The sequence below is a fragment of the Euprymna scolopes genome, chromosome 3, assembly GCF_053919585.1.
Source record: "Euprymna scolopes isolate OS-2025 chromosome 3, ASM5391958v1, whole genome shotgun sequence".
Lineage (NCBI taxonomy): Eukaryota > Metazoa > Mollusca > Cephalopoda > Sepiida > Sepiolidae > Euprymna > Euprymna scolopes.
Window position 1 is genome coordinate 157,061,917 of NC_136484.1, and position 23,743 is coordinate 157,085,659.

Below are 23,743 nucleotides of genomic sequence, written 5' to 3' on the forward strand. Positions count from 1 at the left end.
TTAATATTTTTTTTTAATGGAGAGTAGAAAACGCATTGTGGATGCGTTATCGGCAGCTCCTGTTACTCTCGCTTCTTCTTATTTGTCCCTCTGTCCTCATTTTTTAATGAGTGATTTTTCTGACTAAGGGAGAAGAAATAGCTGTTTTCTAGGTTGGCAGTATTTTGCGCGAACAGTAGCAGAGATGGCGGAAATTTTCTGTTTCTATGTCTATCCTCGTAGCCATGTCACTAGTAAGGGTGCTGGAGGTAAACGTTTTGTCTGGGCTGACGTTATCCGCCTGATAGTCAGGGACCCGAACCTTGGATTAACCACTAAGGAGGCTGTCCTATCAGCAGGTGCAAAGTACTGGGGCTGCTGTATTGCCATTTGGTGAATGGATTCTGAACCATGCAGTAGCTTCTGGTGGGGCCTCTCGATGCCATACTAGTGGGTAACTGTTACGGCTTTACCTTATCATTAGCTACAAATAATAAAAAAAATTATTCGTTTCTTTTTCTCTCTTAGTTTCCCCTCTCTGTCCTGCTTTAAGTAAATCTGACGACCTAGTCCACAAATTCCAAAATTCCATCATGACAAGTTTCAAGAAAAAATACACGATTAAACCCGGTTCTTCAACTTCCAGTGTAGACCCCTACTACCATGTCTCCCTCTCCAACATCAGGGGTCTACGTTCTAACCTTCCAGAGGTTGAAACCCAATTACAGGAGACTAAACAAGACCTTTTATTTTAAAGTGAAACTGGCATTGGACAGGCTATTTCCCTAGAAGAGTTCGCAATTAAAGGATACTCTAACTTAACTTCTAAATCTGACCCCCAAGATCGCCATGGGCATAGAATATATGCCTATATTAAAGATAGCTTTCCATGTGGTAGGGAAATCTCCAGGGAAGATCCTAACTTACCCTATATGTGCTTCCGGGTTGCTTTAGCTCACACTACTGCATTTATATTTACTCTCTATCGCCCTCACAACAGCGGAGTTACTATCTTTAAAAGCATATCTGAGAAAATTGACCAAGTCCTATCTGCTTATCATTCAGCTAACATTCACGTATGTGGAGACTTCAATGTTCACAACGTCGAATAATTGACCCACTCAAACAAGACCGATGATGAGGGGAGGTTCTGTCATGATTTCTCCATTGCCTATGACCTTACTCAGATTGTTCAGGAACCCACTCGTGTGCCCGACAATGACGGCCAGTATGCGAGCCTACTAGACCTTTTTCTCACAACTTGCCCTGAACTATGTTCAGTTTTTGTTCTGTCGCCTCTTGGATCTTCTGACCACTCTGTTGAATCAATTAAGATAAAAATGAAATGTAATATGTCCCCAGACGTACCTCTCCATCGTACAGTATATCGATACACTAAGGCTGACTGGGATAGCTTCCGTACATTTATATCTGATCTACCTCTGCATTCCATGTTTAAAAAGGATGTGTCCTCTATAGTATTAGACCTGACGGAATGGATAATTGTAGGTATTGACCGTTTCATACCCTCGAAAAAGTTTCAGCAAAAACCTAACAGCCAGCCATGGTTCTCTCCAGAATGTGCTGCTTCCATTGCGCACTGAAATCACTTTTACACTGCTTCCAACGTAATAGAGGTATGGAAACTAAAGCCGCTTTCAGGACTGCCAGCAACCATTGTAAGAAAGTAATAAAGAACGCAAGAGAGTTGTATGCTCAATCCGTTAAGTCTAAAGAAGCTGAGCAGCGGCTTGGTTCCCATCAGGTTTCGCAAATAGCAAACAGAATCCTGAACAGAAGCGTGTGCTCCATCCCAACTATTATCAATGGACCTGAGGTAATCTCGTCAGCATCAGACAAAGCCAAACTCTTTGTCAAGAACTTTGCAGCTAATTCTACCCTTTGCGACCAAGGCCGCCAACCCCCAATATTTCCTCCTGTATCAGAAAACACGCTATGTGATATACGTATATCTGTACGTGATGTTGCCAAGCTAATCAAAAACCTTGATTCCAGTAAAGCAACCGGCCCTGACGGTATTCCAATTATAGTACTCAAAAAACTTCAACCTGAATTAGCGCCCATACTTACAAAACTGTTTAAACGTTGTCTTAAGGAGAATAGTTTCCCATCTCCCTGGAAAATTTCATCAGTATGCCCTGTATTTAAGAATTCAGGTGATCGCACATCCCCCTCTTAGTACAGGCCAATAAGTCTCCTGTGCGTCATAAGTAAGTTGTTGGAATTTGTGGTAAATACAGAAGTAATCAACCATCTCAACAAAAATAACCTTCTTAGTGACACTCAATATGGTTTCCGTTCTGCTAGATCCACAGCAGATGTGCTTACAGTTATATCTCATAGGATTAGAAAATCTCTCGACGGAGGCCACATTTCTAGGGCAATTGCTCTTGACATATCTAAAGCCTTTGATAGGGTATGGTATAAAGGTTTACTTCATAAGATCTCTAGCTATGGTGTAGCTGGAAATGTCTTCTCAATTATTAAATCATTTCTTTCTGATAGATTCATAAGAGTAGTAGTTGAGGGGCAGAAATCAGAAGCTCACAGTATTAATGCTGGTGTCCCTCAACTCTTTTCCTGATCTACATTAATGATCTTCCAAATCACATCCTTACATCATTTGTAGACATTTATGCTGACGTCACTACCATTTATGGTAGCACATCTAAGACAGTAAACTACCAAGTTCTCTCCAATTCTCTCTCCTCTGATCTTGAGCACGTAGTACAATGGGGAAAGGAGTGGCTGGTTACTTTTAATGCATCTAAAACCAAGCTTCTCTCTTTACATCATCAACATTCTGATCCACATCTGGCATCAATTGAAATGAATGGCTCTCGTCTTCAGGAGGCCTCAAGTTTTGTCAAGCTTCTGGGCTTGACCTTTACTCCTGATCTTAAATGGAACACGTACATCAAATCTGTTGCCAAGGGCGCTGGAAAAATGGTGGGATCTTTCTATCGATCCGGTAAATATCTCACTGCTGATGCAATTCTCTATCTATATAAGAGCCAGGTACGTCCAAGGATGGAATATTGTTGCCACATCTGGGCAGGAGCTGCTAGAAAGGACTTGTCCTGCCTTGATAGAGTTCAAAATAGACTTCGTAGCCTCGTAGGAGATGTCCTTTTCTCTTCCTTGCAACCTCTATCTCACAGAAGAGATGTTGCGAGTTTGTCTCTGCTGTATCGTTATTTTCATGGAAGGTGTTCAACTGAGCTTCAATCTATGGTCCTCCCTCGCCAAACTTTCACAAGAAATACTCGTCTAGCTGTACACACTATCAATAATTCCCCCACTCCTTATCTGTGCCTAAACCTAAACGTAGATTCCATGAACAAAGCTTCTTTCTTAGAACTGTACGCCTGTGGAATTGTCTTCCTTTTTCCTGCTTTCCGGCTGACTACAATATGGTTGTGTTCAGGTCTAACGTAGATAAGTTCTTGATGAGCCGTTCTATATGAGTTATCAAATTTACCAAATTTTCATTACTAATGATTGCTTTATTGTCCAGTGTCTGCTGTACACGCTTTAACCCTTATCCTTGAGTGGCCTCTTGGCCTTGATAAGTGGTGATGCCTATGTAAAACAATAAATATAGTTATTCTTTGTCTCATTTGAGGATTCTTGATAAACTGCAGGAACGTATGTGTAATTTAATTGCTCCCCCCGCCCTTTATTATTCTTTGAACCCTCCCTCTTGGACTGACGTGATGTTGCTAGTCTTAGTCTTTTTCTATACATAATGTGGCCTGTGTAAAATTACATTATCTTTATCTGCCTTCTTTGCTCCTACTTATATAATGTTATGTCTAGTGGTGTCCATCAATTGGCCGGTTTGTTACCTCATTGTAATACTGCTTCATGATTTAATAGCTTCTTTTCAAATAGCTGGTGCAACTCTTTTTCTGCTGGAGGTGGTCACACCGAGGAAGAAAGAAGATCTTTTTCTTATTGTGATGTACAGACGATTTCTTGCTGTATATATTCTACTAATACTAATCAGTGATTATTAAAGATAGAAGATAAACCATAATTGAGTGATTTCATTTTATCACTCCCCAGAACAAGTGATTAAAAAAACTCAGTTACGTGCGAGTGAAAGGGGTAGGAGAACTTCACTACTGACGCCGATTGGTTTAATTGACGAGTGATAACTTATTTTACTATCGAGAAGAGAATATGCGTTCTCTTAATGATAAAAGGCATTATTTATAAAGTCAGAAAAAAGGAACAGAAATGAATACTTAACTGAGTTCCACAATTAAATTATAGCTATACAAAACAATTGATCTGGAGAACTCGAGCAAAAGACGTATCTTGTTCATTAATCCGTTTGAAAAATTCACATTTACCGGTCGCGTCTCCGGTCTTAGATATATCTTCTTGCTAGAAACTAAAATGTGCAGGACCGTATTGAATCATCGCAATAACAGCTCAAAATCAGAGAAATCATATAAACATAATGCTTTAATGATGCTAAGAAAAATTAACTACTGAAACACAATTACAACTAGAAAAGAAATGCCAAAATATTCAAATAATAATAATTGGGTATATACATAAAAAAACCCTAGGCTAAATGAATTTCTGAGATTCAACCAACAAATGGAAACATACACTCTATTTAGGAGATAAAATCATATCACATTATTCATACACATTATCTCAAATCATACACATTAAAAATTACAAAAAATCGTCTACAATTAGTCAGCTGTATAACACATTAGAGTAAACTATCATGGACAAAGAAATAGGGAAATTCAAAATAAAAACGAAAATAATGGGTTCGCAAAATAATTTACATACCTCCCCCAAAACAAAGTTTTAATCTAGATACCTATAAAATTGAGTTCTTTTACTCGCTCTGACATTGATATTAAAAGCCCACTTTTCTATTTTAAAATTATTAAAACGAACATAATATACTGACATTGATATTAAAAGCCCACTTTTCTATTTTAAAATTATTAAAACGAACATAATATACTCAGCCATAGACATGCGAGCGACTGCATGAAGATTAAATAATATACATATTCTTTTGAAAAACAAGTGTTAATTAATTACCTATATATATATATATATATATATATATATATATATATATATATATATATATATATATATAAGCAATTAATACCATAGTCAAATTATCTGTATGGATTTCCGAGCATCTTAATTATGGGTGAACCTAATACGTCGAAATCGACGGGAGAGTTCCTTATATATATATATATATATATATATATATATATATATATATATATATATATATATATATATATATATATATATAAGTGACGTCATCGATATGTGCACGAAAAGTCTCTACCAAACTCCTCTCTGAATATTTAGTTTACAGAGTTGAAATTTAGTATATAGGGTATTTAGACATTTAACAATGTTTTGATTTGGTTTTTAGCCGGCAAAATTGCTTCTAAGTGGTCACAGCTGAAACAGTTAACCTTTACAGGATAAGTCGAATAAAATATTAGTCATGCTCTTACTTTGCTCATACGCTAAATTAAACATTCATAGTTGCAAATCACTTAATTTTTAACCTTATATATCCATCTGTCGGTAGCTTAGACAGTAACGACGTTGGAGAGATAGATAACGACTATGACAGAAGCACTAAACGTTCTGGTTACGATTGTAGCTGATGGTACCCAGCTAATATTTTTTATGTGAAATCATTAATATATTTGATAATAATCAATAAAAAATTAATTCTTTAATAATAAATAAGAAAGTTGTATGAATTAAAATATATTTTTGCGTAGTTTACGACCAGGAACTCCGGACGGTCTGGTAGTATATAGAGAATTTTGTAGGAAATTTAAACTACAATTTAATCTCATCCCAATTCTTTATCGTCTTGCAGAATGAGCGAGGATTTAGGCCGCCTGAAACATTTGAAGATGATTTTAGTATTTAAGGAGGCCATTTGTCCTTCTAAGTCGACTGTCTTCATCTTGTTAAGAATTCACGAAATTCACATCTAAATAATCATTCACAATGCAAACAATTAAGTATTCACGACACATAGGTCGGGCTAATCTGCCATCCGCAATAATTAATATAATGCAATATTAACATTAGCCATACATATGCATTTCTCAAGGCGAAATCGTGTTTGTGATTTGATTAGATTTTCAGTCAGATTGTTTCTGCTATTCATGAGTCTTTTCACACAAGCTTGTGACTAAATATTAACACAAGTTTCCACACTTTGCCAGCTCCCTGTTGCTTCGCAATCTTGCAATCACCAAAATTCGAAACAATAGACATTTCACTTATAAGTATCTTATAAATACGTGACAAACACTTTTCCATGTATTCATATAAATTGATAAACTAACATTTTGGTAATGTTGATAAAAAAGTATGTATCTTTTAATTAAGATTATGGAAGAAATGCAATATACCTCTTGAATTTTGTACATTTGTCAGAAATAAACCAATTTACATTTTATGGAAGAAAGATGTCAGCTTGGTAAATCAAAAGTGATTTTATTACCTGGGTTTGATTTCCTCGACCAGCAGTAATTATCACTTCCTAAACTGATGATTGCATGGCATTAAACACGTGTGTATATAATTTGCTAATATTATTTTAATATATATATATGGAGAGAGAGAGAGAGAGAGAGGGGGAGGGAGGGAGAGGGAGAGAAGGATAAAGAAGAAAAAAGAAAGAACGCTGTGCATGTTATTATAAAATTCTGAGGTCAATCCTAAGTAAAGCCAGCAATATGTTTACTGACCAAATATCACATGCAGAATAAAATAAAAATGGTGTATCCTATCCCGCCAACTAAGTCTTGGATAGAAACTTCATTGACAGCTGTGGGTTTCAACACAAGATGTTGGTCGGGAGGTCAAAACTCCAGAAACTATCTGATGACAACACACAAGATGAGAAACCCAATCTGAAAACTGTAAATAATCATGAACATTATTCCTCTGCAAAAAATAAAAAAATAAAAAATATGCAGACACAAATCATGTATCGAATAGCGTTGCTACATCGCTTAGTCCATGCAATATAGTTTCTCTCTTTGTTTTTATTTCTTATCATTTTGTTCAAGTTGCGTGTCAGGCATCTTACCGGATGTCAGGCATACACTCGCTATCTAATAGAGTCTAACCGAGAGATCTTCTTAAGATTCTAACCGCACCATTAAATGGAAAGAAATGCACTGGGTTCACCGTATATATTTGCCAGGTAGTTTTCTTGAAATTTTTTTTCGTGAGTTCGATTTTTCTTATAATTTCAGGAATGATAGAGATTTTTCTCAGATTCCAGTTTTTTTTTTTTATATGTCGTATATAAGTCCTTGGTATCTTTTCCCTCTCAGCGCTGTTCAATCCAGCATCATTGAGAACACTAACTTCTATTAAGATTTCTTGTTTCTTCTTTCTTGTCCCATATCATTATCTCAAGTTTAATAGCTGCGTTTTATAGGCAAGTGTCTGTAGCAATTGCATAGTTATGGTGAATAGTGCACAACTTATGGCCAGTTGTTCTTTAGGGAATATGTTTCCAGACTTTGTTGATGTATTAGATATTCAGCATGTTGTCAACCGTCCAGTGGTAATATTAACACTCGCTATTGTGTCGTATTGTATAGTAGTTACCTCACAGTAGAACCTTACCGCTGGATGTCAGATGACTCACACTCTTAACTTCTGTGTGTCAGCACCTGCATTTGTTGTCAATGCTGAGACCTCTCATCTTCTTAAAAACTTTAATCATCAAGTCTTGAGAACTTAGTCATTGCAATCCTCTTTTTATCATAGTTAAGCGATCCTATTTTTATCATAGTTAAGCGATCCTCTTTTTATCATAGTTAAGCGATCCTCTTTTTATCATAGTTAAGCGATCCTATTTTTAGCCAATCGAATGAGCCTTTCTTATCTATATAGTGCTGGATAAATTCACACAGAAAATACTTGGCATGCTATTGGTTGGCCAATTCTCCAAGTTATTTTACAATGGAAGGTCTTGATGTACTTTTGACGACTTTTTGATCTATTCCCGTATGTTGCTTGTTTTTCTGATTCTTCTCATTTGTAAGACATCTTTGTCCAAATTGTCTGACCAGTTTTGTGATGGGGGTATTTCTGCTTTCTCTTATCTCGTGATTTTGATTCATCATTTTGAAGTTTGCAATTTTGGGAGCTCATCAATAGTGCTTTCAATAGTTGTCAATTCCTGAGATATGAACACGTCCTGCTTCTTTGTGCGGATGCAACATAGTCAGACATTGGTTTATGTATGTTATTCTATACAGTGTGAATATTTCCGTAATATTTTCATCTGCAACAGTATAATAAAGTATCTAATCTAATGCCCACTAGGTTTTATTAAATAATATTTCAAATGTCAAATTTCAACAATGAATCTAAAGAAGAGCAATCATCTAATTTCTTTCGAGCACCGGCACGTGAAACTCGTTTATAATTCACATTTTCTCTTAGCGATCAAACGTAGATGAAATATCCTTGTTTGAAGAGTAGCCATGCGAGAAACTCCAATTGGCCCAATGTCTGCTACATTCATAGAACTTTGAGGTCTTGAAGATAGGAGTATGCACTAACCATTTGAACAAATAATCTTGTTTCGCACGAGACACATGGTTAAACACATGGCTACTTTGTTGTCATTGATAATGCCTCCCGAAAATTTAAAATACCAGGTTGTCTAATGCGCTGAAGATGTGACAGGGTTGAAAGATTAGAAAATCCGGCTATCGTTTATTCTGTTACGCAAGTGCTTTCGATATATGGCAGAATCGATTTAGAATAAAGCACTTGTTGGTGATCTGTATGCCAACAGTTTCTTTGGTGGTTGCTAGAATGGCGTATTCCCATTGACCAGATTGTGTTGCTCAATGTAGTTGAGAAGGTACAAGGAATTACGATTTGCAGCATTATAACAAAATAAGCCTTGGTTGATTTGAACCTTAATATAACCTGAGATGCAATCTAATGTCATACACATTCCGGCGAAGTTATCGACACCCGACAAGGTAAAGATAATCTAAACGAATACTACCTCGATATTTTGCTCGTCTGCGTATCTCAGTTTTCATCTTTAAGCTTAAATTAAAAATAAAGTAAGTAAATAATAATAATTAAATTAGTCTATTGATCTCTCTCCTAAATGAGTAACTTCTTTCTCTCTCTCTAAACTAAACTTTTATAAACTCATTAAGGCAGTATTGCATTTTCATGCATGGAGAGTTACTAGTCTTAGTTAAAAAGAAGATTAACAACTACTGGACGATGCAAACTCACAGAAAACTGCGAATCATGAACGACAAAAAAAGACTTTATAAAAAAGCCAAGCACGCATAAACACCCCGCGCAACGTATGTATAAACAGACTTGGTTTTATTTTTGTGGTCGCTCACAGGTGAGCGCACATTTGCCTACGAAAATTACCATGTGCGAAATTTCATTTAACCTTTAAATGGTACACTAATAACTATTTTACTCTCGAGCATTATCAGATATGAAATATATCAAAGTTATTATCTAGTATCTTTAAATATGTTGTATGCATATATGTATGTATAAATATATTTATTTATGTATATATGCATGTTTTTTGTATGTATGTATGATTAAATTAAATTGTCAAGCTGTTGTACATAAATAAATTATATTATAACTCCATGAAACCGATAACATCAGATTACATTTTCAATGACAAATAACTGATTGATCAAACTGAAAGCGAAGTAACAGATGTAAAAATCAAGATAAAATGATTTTTCATAAATAATAATTATTTATTGAAGACCTATGATTTTTTCCTATATTACTTATTGCTCTTATTATAGCAATTGCATATCTGTCTCTCCCAATAAGCGATAAGTATTCGAATATATATTAAAAAATTATGCAAGGTACCCGTGTCCAATTTAACTACTATCTAATAGAAACTTTCTCATATATTTCTCATGAAATATATTGCTCACTATTTGTAAACTTTCTATTAACGTCTAAATCATTTCGAATTATTGTTTTGTTTGAACACTAGCTGACGAAACTATGCACGCAGGTTTCTCAAAAGTTTTTCGTATTTACACTCACGATATGGTGGACGTTCTCAGAAGTCTTCAACTAAAATACTTATTATTTTGATGTCAGTATTTCAATTTTATATATTTCAATATAATTCAAGTTTTAGACGAAAAAAATGATCAATTCCACGACAGAGTGTACTTTTGTTTCAATTTCAATTTTAACGCAATGCGATATAAAACGTGGCCTTTAATTCTGTATTGAATATGGTGAGACGTCAAGAGAGCAAATTAATATATATTCTAATATTTAGTATTTCTTAATATGTTGTGAGAAAAATTCTCAAATATATTCCGCATTATCTATAAAACTCCAAACCCTGTCTCATAATCACAATGCTGTATATTGCTGTAATTTGCACTCTACCGTGTAGAGGTTCGTTGATGCCAGGAAACGTTATAGTCATTTAGAGTCTTTCATCAAGCGGTTATTTTTTTTGGAATAATAATAATGTGTTCTTTACTTAATATAGATGACTCCGTAAGAAACCAGAAATACTAGGTTTTAAAAAAACGTGTACGAAACAGCGTCTGTGAGTTCCAGCTTAAAACTAAACAAGCAGAATTTAAAAATTATTAAAGAAATATATAGGCACACGTTACCTATTATATTCAATCAAACACACACACATGCACACACATGCACACACACATATATCTGTGTGTATATGTATAGGTGTGTGTACGTGTATGTGTGTCAGTTCCAGCCTAAAACTAAACAATGCAGAATTTAAAAATTATTAAAGAAATATGTAGGCACACGTTACCTGTTATATTTAGTGAAATACACACACACACACACATATATATATATATATATATATATATATATATATATATATATATGTCCGTGTGTGTGTGTGTGTGTGTGTGTGTGTGTGTGTCTGTGTCTGTGTCTGTGTCTTTGTCCAGGTTCCCACAACTGCAGAAATTTACATGCAATGTGAATCATCATTCTCCTGTCTCCCCACCGTCTTTCCCGAATCGGGCCCATAATAAGAGCAGCCCCTTACGTCTCGATGACAATGTGACTTGTTTGGTATAAGAATGTAATAATAATCTTGGATAGAGTTGTTTTGCTATGTGTAAACTAGTATACTAACTTATATTTTTCTTGAAGACATCTTTTATTACAAATTACAAAAAATGTGTCTACATATTTGTCTATTCCTCAATTTCAGAATAAAACTGTCAGATGCACTCGCCGTACACTAGGTAGGGGCAAAAATGGGGGAGGGGGGACAAAAATAGTTTTGAAAATCGATTTATCATAATTTGTTTGTAGGTTTCCGACTACTTTTTGATTGCATTTGAAAGATTAGAGACTAAAGTTAATTTTCGAAAGGAAAAAATATTTGTACATGTAAAAAAAAAGTTACGAAGATGTTTTCACGGCGAGCTAACCAATTCAGCTAAATTTTGAAGTTAAATAAATTCATCGTAAAAATCTTTAACAGATAAATATTATTTGTCTGGGTCTATTTCAAAGATAATTAGTAAAGTCCTAATATTAAATAAAAAAACACCTTGTTTATAGAAAATACAGCTTAATTAGCCCTCAAGAAGCAAGTAATTATGCCGTTCGGTAAAACGCAACCGGTAAAATTTTGTAAACACGAATATACGGAAGCCCAAAATTTCAGCCAATCAAAACGTTGTTTCAAAATGAAGTCATGATAGTAAAAGGAGGTAGGGGTTCCAGATTTCTTTTTTTCCCAGACGTGCGTCCATATATTCCTATTCTGAACGTTTGTATCAATTTTTATCATTTTTTAATTACATTATTTTTATGTTCCTGTTTTTAAATAAAATTTTAAATTATTATTCGAAATTATATAAAAATTATGTTACGCCGAAAGTTTCACATTCTTGCGAGCAAGGAAATTATTAAAATTTTGCATATAAATTAATGCGAAATCTATAATTTAAAAAAAAGTAGGAATATTTTTGGAAATTATAATTTATTAACTAAACAATGCTTAATTCAATGGTAATATCGGTAGTTCGAGAAATTCATTTTTCTTCCAGTTATATTGAATTCATTAACACGGACTTTAGGGCTTTTTTTCGTAATGTTCCTGTAAAAATTATTTTATTTCATTTTTATTGTTACAAATTACGATGCTTTATTTATATATATAAAAAATAAATAAATTCTTGCGTTTTTTATTTACTACTGAAAACCATCACTTTAGTAAAGGTATTTTTTGTTTAAACAAAATAATACATTTCCACTAAGATTTAAATAAAAATAATTAGTTCATTGCATTCCGCGATCATCATTTGATATATACTGAAAATTACATTAAAATTTGTTAATTCCCTGATATTTGGTAAATTCTTAAGTAAAGGGATGGGTCAACATGTTTATACATTCTGAGCATCGGCATTCATTTTGCCTGTACCTACCGTACACGTATTAGTATTATTACTAAAATTAAAGTAAATATTTATACTACTCTATTAATACTACAACGAATCAAAAGGTTCTTGCTATAATAATAATAATAATAATAATAATTAAATAATAATAATAATAATAATAATAATGTGTTCTTTACTTAATATAGATGACTCCGTAAGAAACCAGAAATACTAGGTTAAAAAAAACATGTACTAAACAATGTCGAATTTAAAAATTATTAAAGAAATATATAGGCACACGTTACCTGTTATATTCAATCAAACACACACACACACACACACACACACACACACACACACACACACACACACACACACACACACACATATATATCTGTGTGTGTATGTGTATAGGTGTGTGTACGTGTATGTGTGTCAGTTCTAGCCTAAAACTAAACAATGTCGAATTTAAAAATTATTAAAGAAATATATAGGCACACGTTACTCGTTATATTTAATGCAATACACACACACACGTACACACACACACACACACACACACACATATATATATGTGTGTGTCTGTGTGTAGGTGTGCGTGCGTGCATGTGTGCGCCTATTTATCTCCTCTGCAAGAAGTTAGACACAACGTGAGGTTGGCCTTTGAAAAGACAATGCACAAGATTAAACAAAAACATTTCTAAAATCTCATAGTCTTGTTCAGTAACTGTGATTACTTCATTACCCACAAAATATTATCGATTTCAATATCTCTTCTCAGTCGATATGGCGTCCTAAGACACACCCTAGTCTCGCAAATGCTGACAAAACATATGCACAACATAGCGCAGGTGACAACAATAAAACCTGATTTAAATTGTAAATCTTCCCGTTCCACCCGCCCATAAAACAAATAACAGAAATAATGTTTAATACACAAAAACCCATGCGCTATTCATCCTTTACTCTTCTCTCCCCTCTCTTTTTTTCCGCCTTTCTTTACCTCTCTCTCTCTATATGTACATATATAAATATTTATTCATATATATACTCATAGAATATTATGAGTATATAATATATTTATAAAAATGTTCAATATGTATTTTAAAAGTGCTCAGTCCTTGAGTAGAGCCTAAGCGTTGGTGTGATATTATTGACAATTAAGGTAAACGTAAGCATCCAGGTTTCATCCCTGCATGAAATCGTAAATTTCGGTACTTAGCCCGAGAGATCACATAGAAAACTATAATGTAGAGTTATATATCTTGGATCTTTTAATGAGAGATTTTTAAGATGATATATAAAAACAAGTGTTCACAAACATTTGCAAACAAAAACAAATAAAATAATAATATATTGTCAAAGCATTCATAAATGTAAGTTCAAAATAAGAATATAACGTGATGTTTGTTCTATTGCTATATTTAATACTAACGAATGGCAACTCGAAAAAAGGGAAGTAAGGGTATAAATATATGCCTCAACCTGGAAAGTCTGACTATTCATAATAATAATATATTTATTCAGACACACACACACACACGAACCTATATATATATATATATATATATATATATATATATATATATGTATATATATATACAACGATTATCTATGGGCTCGTGTTATATAATTGTGTGTGTTTATGTATAGCTCTAAGTGAAGGCCGTTTCTCTTATCTTCCAGGACGAGACGCTCTATACTGAATTTAATCATTGTTAAAAATCAACAAAAATCCACATGTACATACCTCTATTATATATAAAGGCACTTCGAGCGGGTGTGTGCGCGTATGTGTGTGTGTGTGTGTGTACGATTGTTTCTTATGGACTGTGAAACGGCTGGGCTGACTTTTATGAAAGTTAACACACATATACTTTGTCAAGAACTTATCTTAGATAGATTTTAGATCGAAATGCCTCTGATAAGTTTCAAACATTGTTAATCGATACTGGAAAAAAATCTGATTAAAGAATGATCATTCTGATTTTGAAAAAAGTTAACACCTCATAAAACCTAACATCACAGCGCATTTGAAAAGTGTTATAACCGCACAAACAGAAGGGCCTGGCGTATAAAATCAACAATATATTATTGAATGAGAAAGAGGGGCGTTTTATGGAATGTTTCTGTATAGAACACAATTTAACCATGATACTTCATTTTTGAAATTTAAACTTCAATTCTAGTCGTTATTTATAAAAAAAAACACTTCTATACACTCAATAGTAAATGCTATACAGTGCAAGGTAAGTTACAATGTATTATTGACTAAGTCACTGAGGAGAGGCATGTGAAGTTTTCTCCCGGAGCACCGCGGTGTGTCCCCAACACGAGCAGACTATAAACGGATTTGATTGAAAAATAAACAATTACATCTATTTCTATTACAATACGGTATGGGTTGAAATATTCATTGCTCCTAATTATATCCCGAACAATGTCGGATGCCCCTATATATATATATATATATATATATATATATAGAGAGAGAGAGAGAGAGAGAGAGAGAGAGAGAGAAAGACAGACAGAAAGAGAGGGAGAGAGAGAAAGAGAGTGAGGGAGAGAAAGCGATAGAGAAGGAGAAAGAGAGAGAGAAGGAAAGAGATAGTAAATTTATAAGATTAATTTCAGTTCTAAAGAATTCAAAATCACTTATAATGTTACAAATTTATTACTCTACTATAGCCCTGCTTGATATAAAAGTCCAATCATAGAGCTAATTTTAATACCTATTGTATTAAACTGTTGAATTAACAACACCAGCTTCCCATAATCAATAGAAGCGTTTTTTATTCAAGTAAAATATTTTGACTTCTTCTTCTTCTTCTTCTTCCTCTTCTTCTTCTTCTTCTTCTTCTTCTTCTTCTTCTTCTTCTTCTTGTCGTCGACGTCGTCATCGTCATCATCATCATCGTCATCACCACCACCACCACCACCACCACCACCACCACCACCACCGCCGCCGCCGCCGCCATCATGATTATTATTGTTGTTGTTGTTGCTTTTGTTGTTGTTATTATTATTATTATTATTATTATTATTATTATTATTATTATTATTATTATTATTAAGGTGGGTCCTATCGTCATCATACAACTGTTCGAAATTCTGAGGATGTAACTGGATATAGGGGGAGTGAGAATTGCCAGAGAGTGCTCCAAGGCATGAAGGGAGTTGGATCAGGAAATATAAAAAAAAACGTGCACGGACGAGGAAAGAAGAGTATTGTGGGAATGCTTTGTAAGAAGTGGAAGTACCAAATCTGGTGGATATATCCGAAAAGTGAAGGAAGAATGTGAATCGAGAGGAGGAGGAACTATGAGTGTCGCGAGTTTGGTATCCCAGTTAAAACAAATTAGAAATAAACATTCTTTCAGTGATTGTAAGAGAAGAGATTGAATGGATGGTTAGGAATGAAATGAATAACGAAAGTAAAATTGATGACACTAGCTCTGATGAAAGAACTGAGAGAGTGGAAGTGCAGAAGGGAAATGTAAGCGATGATGGGAGGCGGACAACTGAGGAGATATGGAATCCTATGGTTAAGGGAAGTAATGAGAAAGAGTTTGAAGGATCTAAGGCAGATGAGATCATTGACTCTGAGACAATTGAGCCAGTGAAAGGAGCAGATGTATGGAAAAGTGGTGATGAAGTTCGAACTTTGACTTCTATAGAAAAAGAAGTACTTCAGAGGTTAAGAGAGGTTCTTCTTAGAGACGATATCATAGAGATTCCAAGTATGAAAAGTAGTGATAGGCGGAAGGTGAAAAATGAGGTAAAAATAATTCAAGGAGTACTTCACAACATCATAAGAAAGAACATATCGATTACGGAACTTAGCAGGCGTCTGTATGCAGAGTCATACGCTATTGCGAATCGTCTTGGCTTATTACAAAAGGAAAAGGGAAAAATGAAGGATAGAAGGCCACTCTGGCAGTGGCGGCTTGAAGAAAGTATTAAACGGTGGCGGAAAGACATTGGTAGAATCGAGGAAATAAGAAGAGGAGTTAAACTAGGACAGGAAGCCAAGATGAGCTTGAAAGGATGTATAGATGTCTGGAAAAAGGAACGATTAACGTTCTAACAATGTTGAAAGAGAAGGTCCACACTGGTGGTATGAAAATAAGGAACTTTGTTGGAAAAAGTGTTGCATTTCGGCAGAACAACCTTTTCCGGAACAATCAGTCTCAGCTGTATAAAGAATTAAATGGTAGTAAACAGGCGGGAAATAACAGCACTCCAAAAGATGAAAGGAAGTTCTGGAGTGGGATTTGGTCCGTCGAAGGGCGATATAATTAGAAGGCTAGCTGGTTAGGAGAGATCAGAGAAAGACTATCAGAAATGAAGCAGATGAAGAACGTTGAGATAACCATCGATTACGTTAAAGCTGGCACACGAAGGATGACAAACTGGAAGGCACCTGATCCAGATGGAGTGATGGGCTTCTGGTTTAAACAGTTTCCATGCCTTTATCCACCTATAGCTGCTGCTCTGCAAAGGGTTGTAGAGTCGGGAGATGTCCCTGATTGGCTTGTGAAGGGAGGAACAACATTGATTAGGAAAGATCCTGCAAAAGGAACAGATGCCAATAATTATAGACCAATTACATGTCTGCCATTTATGTGGAAACTGTTGACTGGAATATTTGCGGAGAAACTTTATGAACATCTAGAGAGTAATGGTGTTTTTCCTGACGAACAAAAGGGGTGCCGGAAAGGCTCGAGAGATATTAAAAAGCAATTACTAATTGATAAAGCAATAATGCAAGATGCGAAGAAGAAGAAGAAGAAGAAGAAGAAAACTCTGAGCGTAGCATGGATCGATTACAGAAAGACATTGTTCCTCATTCATGTGAAATACTATTGATGATGAAGGTTGCTGAGAATGTGTTAGGGCTTTTGGAGACAAGTATGGCTCAATGGAAAACGGTTCTGACAGAATAATAATAATAATAATAATAATAATAATAATAATAATAATAATAATAATAATAATAATGTAATAATAATAATAATAATGTAATAATAATAATGATAATAATAATAATAATGATGATAATAATAATGATAATAATAATGATAATAATAATAATAATAATAATAATAATGTAATAATAATAATGATAATAATAATGATAATAATAATGATAATAATAATAATAATGTAATAATAATAATAATAATGATAATAATAATAATGATAATAATAATAATAATAATAATGATAATAATAATGATAATAATAATAATAATAATAATAATGTAATAATAATGATAATAATAATGATAATAATAATAATAATAATAATAATAATAATGTAATAATAATAATGATAAAAATAATAATAATAATAATAATAATAATGTAATAATAATGATAATAATGTAATAATAATAATGGTAATAATAATAATAATGATGATAATGATAATGATAATAATAATGATAATAATAATAATGTAATAATAATAATGATAATAATAATGATAATAATAATGATAATAATAATGTAATAATAATAATAATGATAATAATAATAATGATAATAATAATAATGATAATAATAATAATAATAATGATATTAATAATGATAATAATAATAATAATGTAATAATAATGATAATAATAATGATAATAATAATAATGTAATAATAATAATAATGTAATAATAATAATGATAATAATAATAATAATGATAATAATAATAATAATAATGATAATAATAATGATAATAATAATAATAATAATAATGTAATAATAATGATAATAATAATGATAATAATAATAATGTAATAATAATAATAATAATGTAATAATAATAATGATAATAATAATAATAATAATGATAATAATAATAATAATGATAATAATAATAATAATAATGATAATAATAATAATAATAATAATGATAATAATAATGATGATAACAATAATAATAATAATAATGATAATAATAATAATGATAATAATAATGATAATAATAATAATAATAATGTAATAATAATAATAATAATAATGTAATAATAATAATGATAATAATAATAATAATAATAATAATGATAATAATAATAATAATGATAATAATGATAATAATAATAATAATAATAATAATAATAATAATAATAATAATAATAATAATAATAATAAATCCCATTATCTCCTATGCTTTATCAATAACTTCCTCATTGACAGATGGAGCGATCTCTTTTTGATCACATCAAAAAAGGACAGATGACAAGTTTTACTGAAGCGTGCGGTCCGTGCAAGTGAATTTGTCCATTAACAGCGTGTGACACCTATCGATCAATTTCAGATGGTTTGCTTACGTTCAAAGTCCGTGAGTAGAAGAATGTGACTCCAGATCGCACCTTGATTCACTTATTGTAAACTCTTTTCGATGAGCGACACAACGAAAACACATGTTATTTTGTCCTCATAAAATAACAAAAAGAAACTACACAAAAAGCCAAGAAAGAAAAAAGATTGCTCGCATTGTATTTACGATCACAACGGACGCAAAAAAGAGTAAGCTCAATGATGTAATCCTATGTTTATATCGTATTTGTTTAGGTGCGATATATCTCGATAAGGTGACGGCGTTTAAAAATATTGACTAATAAAAATATATATACAAAAAGGTTTAAGTGGGCTTTATTCTATTTGTTCAATGATATGATGCTGTAAAATATTAAAACCCATATTATCTCTCACCAACTTAAAGCAGATGTTACGTGAATAACTTAATGGTTGTTTTTGATTCGTCGGTTTTACGCCGAATAAACTTTTGTCAAGTGGTTTAATGCTGAAAGACATTATTGATTGAAAGCGGTTTATTTCATATGCTTATTTGAATATCGCTTCTTATTTAATATATAGTAGGGAGGAACGTACTTGTTTGTATCTTTCTGAAAATTATTAGTGCATGATTTTCTTACAGTAATTTATCGTACTTGGTACAAACGTGCTTTCTATTTAAGTTTATTTCCGGAAAATAATAATAATGGAGGCAAAAAGTGGTGGCTGGTTAATTTTACTGCATCTAAAACCAAGCTTCTATCTGTACATCATCAACGCTCTGATCGCCGCCTGGCATCAATTGACATGGACAGCTTTGGTCTTGGGGAGACTTCTAAGTTTGACCATTACCCCTGATCTGAGATGGAACACGTACATCAAATTCTTTGCCAAGGTTGCTGGAAAAATGGTAGGATCGATCTACCGCTCCAATAGATATCTCACTGCTGATAAAATTCTCTACTTGTATAAGAGCCGAGTACGTCCTAGGATTGAGTACTGTTGTCACATCTGGACAAGAGTTGCTAGAGGCAACTTATCCTGCCTTAACAGACTTCAAAATAAACTTCGTAGCCTAGTGGGGGATGCTTTTCTCTTCCTTGCAACCTCTTTCTAATAGAAGAGACTTTGCGAGCCTGTCTTTGCTTTATCGTTATTTTCATGGCCAGTGCTCGTCTAAACTCCAATCTATGCCCCCCCTGGCCTGATTTTTACGAAAACACTCTAGTTCAAACCACTATCAATAAATTCACCCACTCTTACTGTTCCTAAACCTAAATATAGATCCCATGAACAAAGCTACTTTATGAGAACTGCACGCGTGTGGCATTCTGTTCCGTTTTCCTGCTTTTTAACTGACAACAATATGGTCGTCTTCATGTCCAACATGACCAAGTTCATGATAAGCTGTCCCCTCAAGTAATCCAATTTACCAAATTTCCACTACTCACGATTACTACAATATTTTCTCATTGGCTACTGTATACTCATTAACCCTTACCCTCAAGTGACATCCGAGCCTTCATAAGTGGTGATTATTTGTAAACAAACAATAAAAACGTATTTCTCCATACCTACATGAATGATCTAACTTTTTCTTTGAACCATGTGCTTCGACGTTTAGCTGACTCCCAAATACGAAAACAGCATTCGCCCTGGGCGGATTGAATTAGATTCTCCTAATGGCGAAAATTTCATGATAATATAAAATGCACAAACGTTCCTCAGTTGCTTGGTATTTCTGAATTGTCATCTATCGTGTATTGACCAAGCTTAAATTACACACTTTAGTGATCTAACGAGAATCAGTGTATCTAAGTGATTATGCTGTAGACGTTATATAACTTATGAAAAGGTCCGTAACGACGAATAATTGAGTACGAATGTATTTTTGATGTACTTGCCTCAAAAACGAATACAATTCCTCAAATCAAAATTCATAATATATGACAAGTTTTCTATTTGTTTGCCACGAAACTACGGTATGCATGAAAACGTTTCATTTAATTCATATGGAATTGCAGGTCTATATTATGGATTTTATAAGCGATTCACACACATGCGTGTATACACACACACACACACACACACGAAATTAGCCTAATAGATACCACTAATTATACTGTTATTTTAACGTTTCGTTCTGACATTACGCATAATTTCTTTTCTCCTCGATCAGTGAAGAAAATACTCGTGGACAGCAAGTAAAGTAGGTATCTTTTTATTGCTTTACCATCGATAGATTCCGTCTTTTGAAATCAATATTTGATTACGGTTTGTCCATTTTATACACGGATATCTTGCAATATGTCGTTAAGTAGAATAAAATGCATGAAAAAATATTTTATACGAGTCAAAACTGTGAACAATATGGCCATCATATTTAGTTGTAAAGTTTAATATTTAGAGGGTGCATACATGAACTAACAGAACCTGTGGAAATTCCACAGAGGCATCTTTCCTATGCAATGTATTGCTGCTTGGCATTCTGTGAACGTTCAGCTTGAGTGGAGATCCTGGGGTTATTATTCTAACCATTTTGTTAAAACTATAAAAGTATTTATCTAAGTAACCTGGTTAATGTAGTGTCAGAATATATCTTGTTATTACAGTTTATTTTCAATATCCTCAGAGGAGTCTGTGCCATATTTCTATTGTATGGACACTTCAAGATATCATTATACCACTTTTAAACAAAACAGACACTACACTTTGATTCTAGCCAGAAAACATAGAAGGTATATTTTTGCTTAACGTACAGCCTACAAGCGACACCGTTTTTTATTTTATTAAATTTTTACAGTACGCCTTCACTGATCAGGATATCCTATTTATTTATTATGAATTTGAAATACATATACTCGGCAACCCGGTGAAAAACATGTATACATTATCTTCTAAAATTTTACTATTTGCAAAGTGCCACACACACACACACACACACACACACACACACACACACACACACACACACACACACACACACACAGCAAAAAAAAAAACACGTAAACAAATATAAAGAACTATCCTTGCTTCTAATGTGTACCTAAAACTGAACAAAACTTTCATGCAAAAATTTTATTTCCATGTAATTCCCATGTAGAAACACAATATCACGAGGCTGCTCTCCAGCTGACTTTAGCGCTTCGTATTCAGGTTCAATTTTAACTCATTTTTGTTGAGCAATTTGCCTAATTAAGTGGTTCTACATCGGTTGAGAGGAAGAAGTTACACTCTTAGACAGAATTTTAAGAATTCAGAGAAAGAAGTTGATCAGCTGACACAGACTGGACCCAGAGATACCGAAAACAGTGTATATAACCCATCGCTACCCTGAGGTCATATGAGAAATTCTCTCCTAAGCATTTGTATTTAATACTATTAGATCTGTATAAGTTATTATTATTATTATTATTATTATTATTATTATTATTATTATTATTATTATTATTATTGAAACAATTTCGATGATGATGATTTCTGGAAATGTTATAGGGCTTTTGAAGACAAGTATGGCCCAATAGAAAACGGTTCTGACATAGAACAGAGAGGTGCTTAGAGAGGTTGGCATTAGATGTGAAATATGTCAAGGAGATTCGTTATCTCCCCTTCTTTTTGTAATGGTGATGATATCACTGAGCATCATCTTGAAGAGAGAAAAGCTAAGGTATAGTTTGGGTCTGGGGGCAGACGTCTCCACCATCTACTGCAGAATAAGAATCCAATCATCAGTTTACCCTATATTTTCTACTACTGAAACACTAGCTTCTTGTCTGCCTTGTACAAGGAATCGTTGACTAAAAGGATAAACATTCAATAATTATCTCCCTTTTTTCTTACTTTCGGTTTCTTGTTTTTTATTCAATTTTCACCCCAAACAAGGCACAGTGCCACTTTGAAGTAGGGGGCTACTATCGGGGAACATAATTTGCGGGGGAAGTATGAAGGGAAATGAGTAGAAAGATATTTGTTCCCATTACACTTGAACTCCTGCATATCAGTACAGTTGTGAAATCCCGAAAGGGAGTTCCAAAGACGCAGTCCTGGGGAAGAAACTATTGGAGTAAAAGGCTATCTTACACCTAGGGATCTCTACTGTAAAGAGGTGGGACTTAGTTGCTTGTCGGATTTGTCGGGAATAGTCACGTCGAGGAGGTCAAGTACTTGTAGTTCGTCAGAGCATTCACCATTAAAGTATTTGTAGAACAGGCAGAGGATGCAACATTTCGTCGATGGAACAGAGGCTGAAGCCTAAATGACAGTTCAGGACCTATCAAGTTGGCGACTCTCTTTTGAACCCTGTCCAGGAGTGAGAGACAAGCAGCAGATGCACCAGCCTAAATGTGACAACAGTACTTCATACATGAGCGAATGGTGGCCTTATAGAAGTACAGGATATTTTCAGGCGTAAGTAATGTTTTAGCACGGTAGAGAGAACCCACTTTCTTTGCAGCAGACTTGGCAATGCTCTCAATATATCTATTCCAGTTCATGTTCCCTGTAAACGTTAGGCCGAGGAGTTTAAAAGAAGCACTTTCAGGCAATGTGTTCATGGCTATTGCTATTGGTGGTAGATAAGGTTTCTTGCAGTTATTGAAGGAAACAAGCTTAGTCTTGGCAGCATTGAATGTGACCACCCATTTTTATCCTCATTCCACTACAGATTGGAGGTCATTCTCTCGTGTTTCTGCCATTTCCTTAGATATGTGTTCATTTGTTTTCCCCTCATGCCTGTTATAGAGAGTGGTGTCATCGGCAAATATACCCATCTCCGAAACAATTTTATCAGGGAGGCCATTTATGAATATCAGGGATAATAAAGGTTCAAGGATAGGCCCTGGGGTACTCCCGCATTTATATCATATTGTTTAGATGTACGACCGTCGAGGAGAACTTTTTTCTCTTACTTAAGAAGGATTTAATTACATTATGTGTTCTTCCAGTGATACCATATAATCTAATTTTCCGTAGAAGACCATC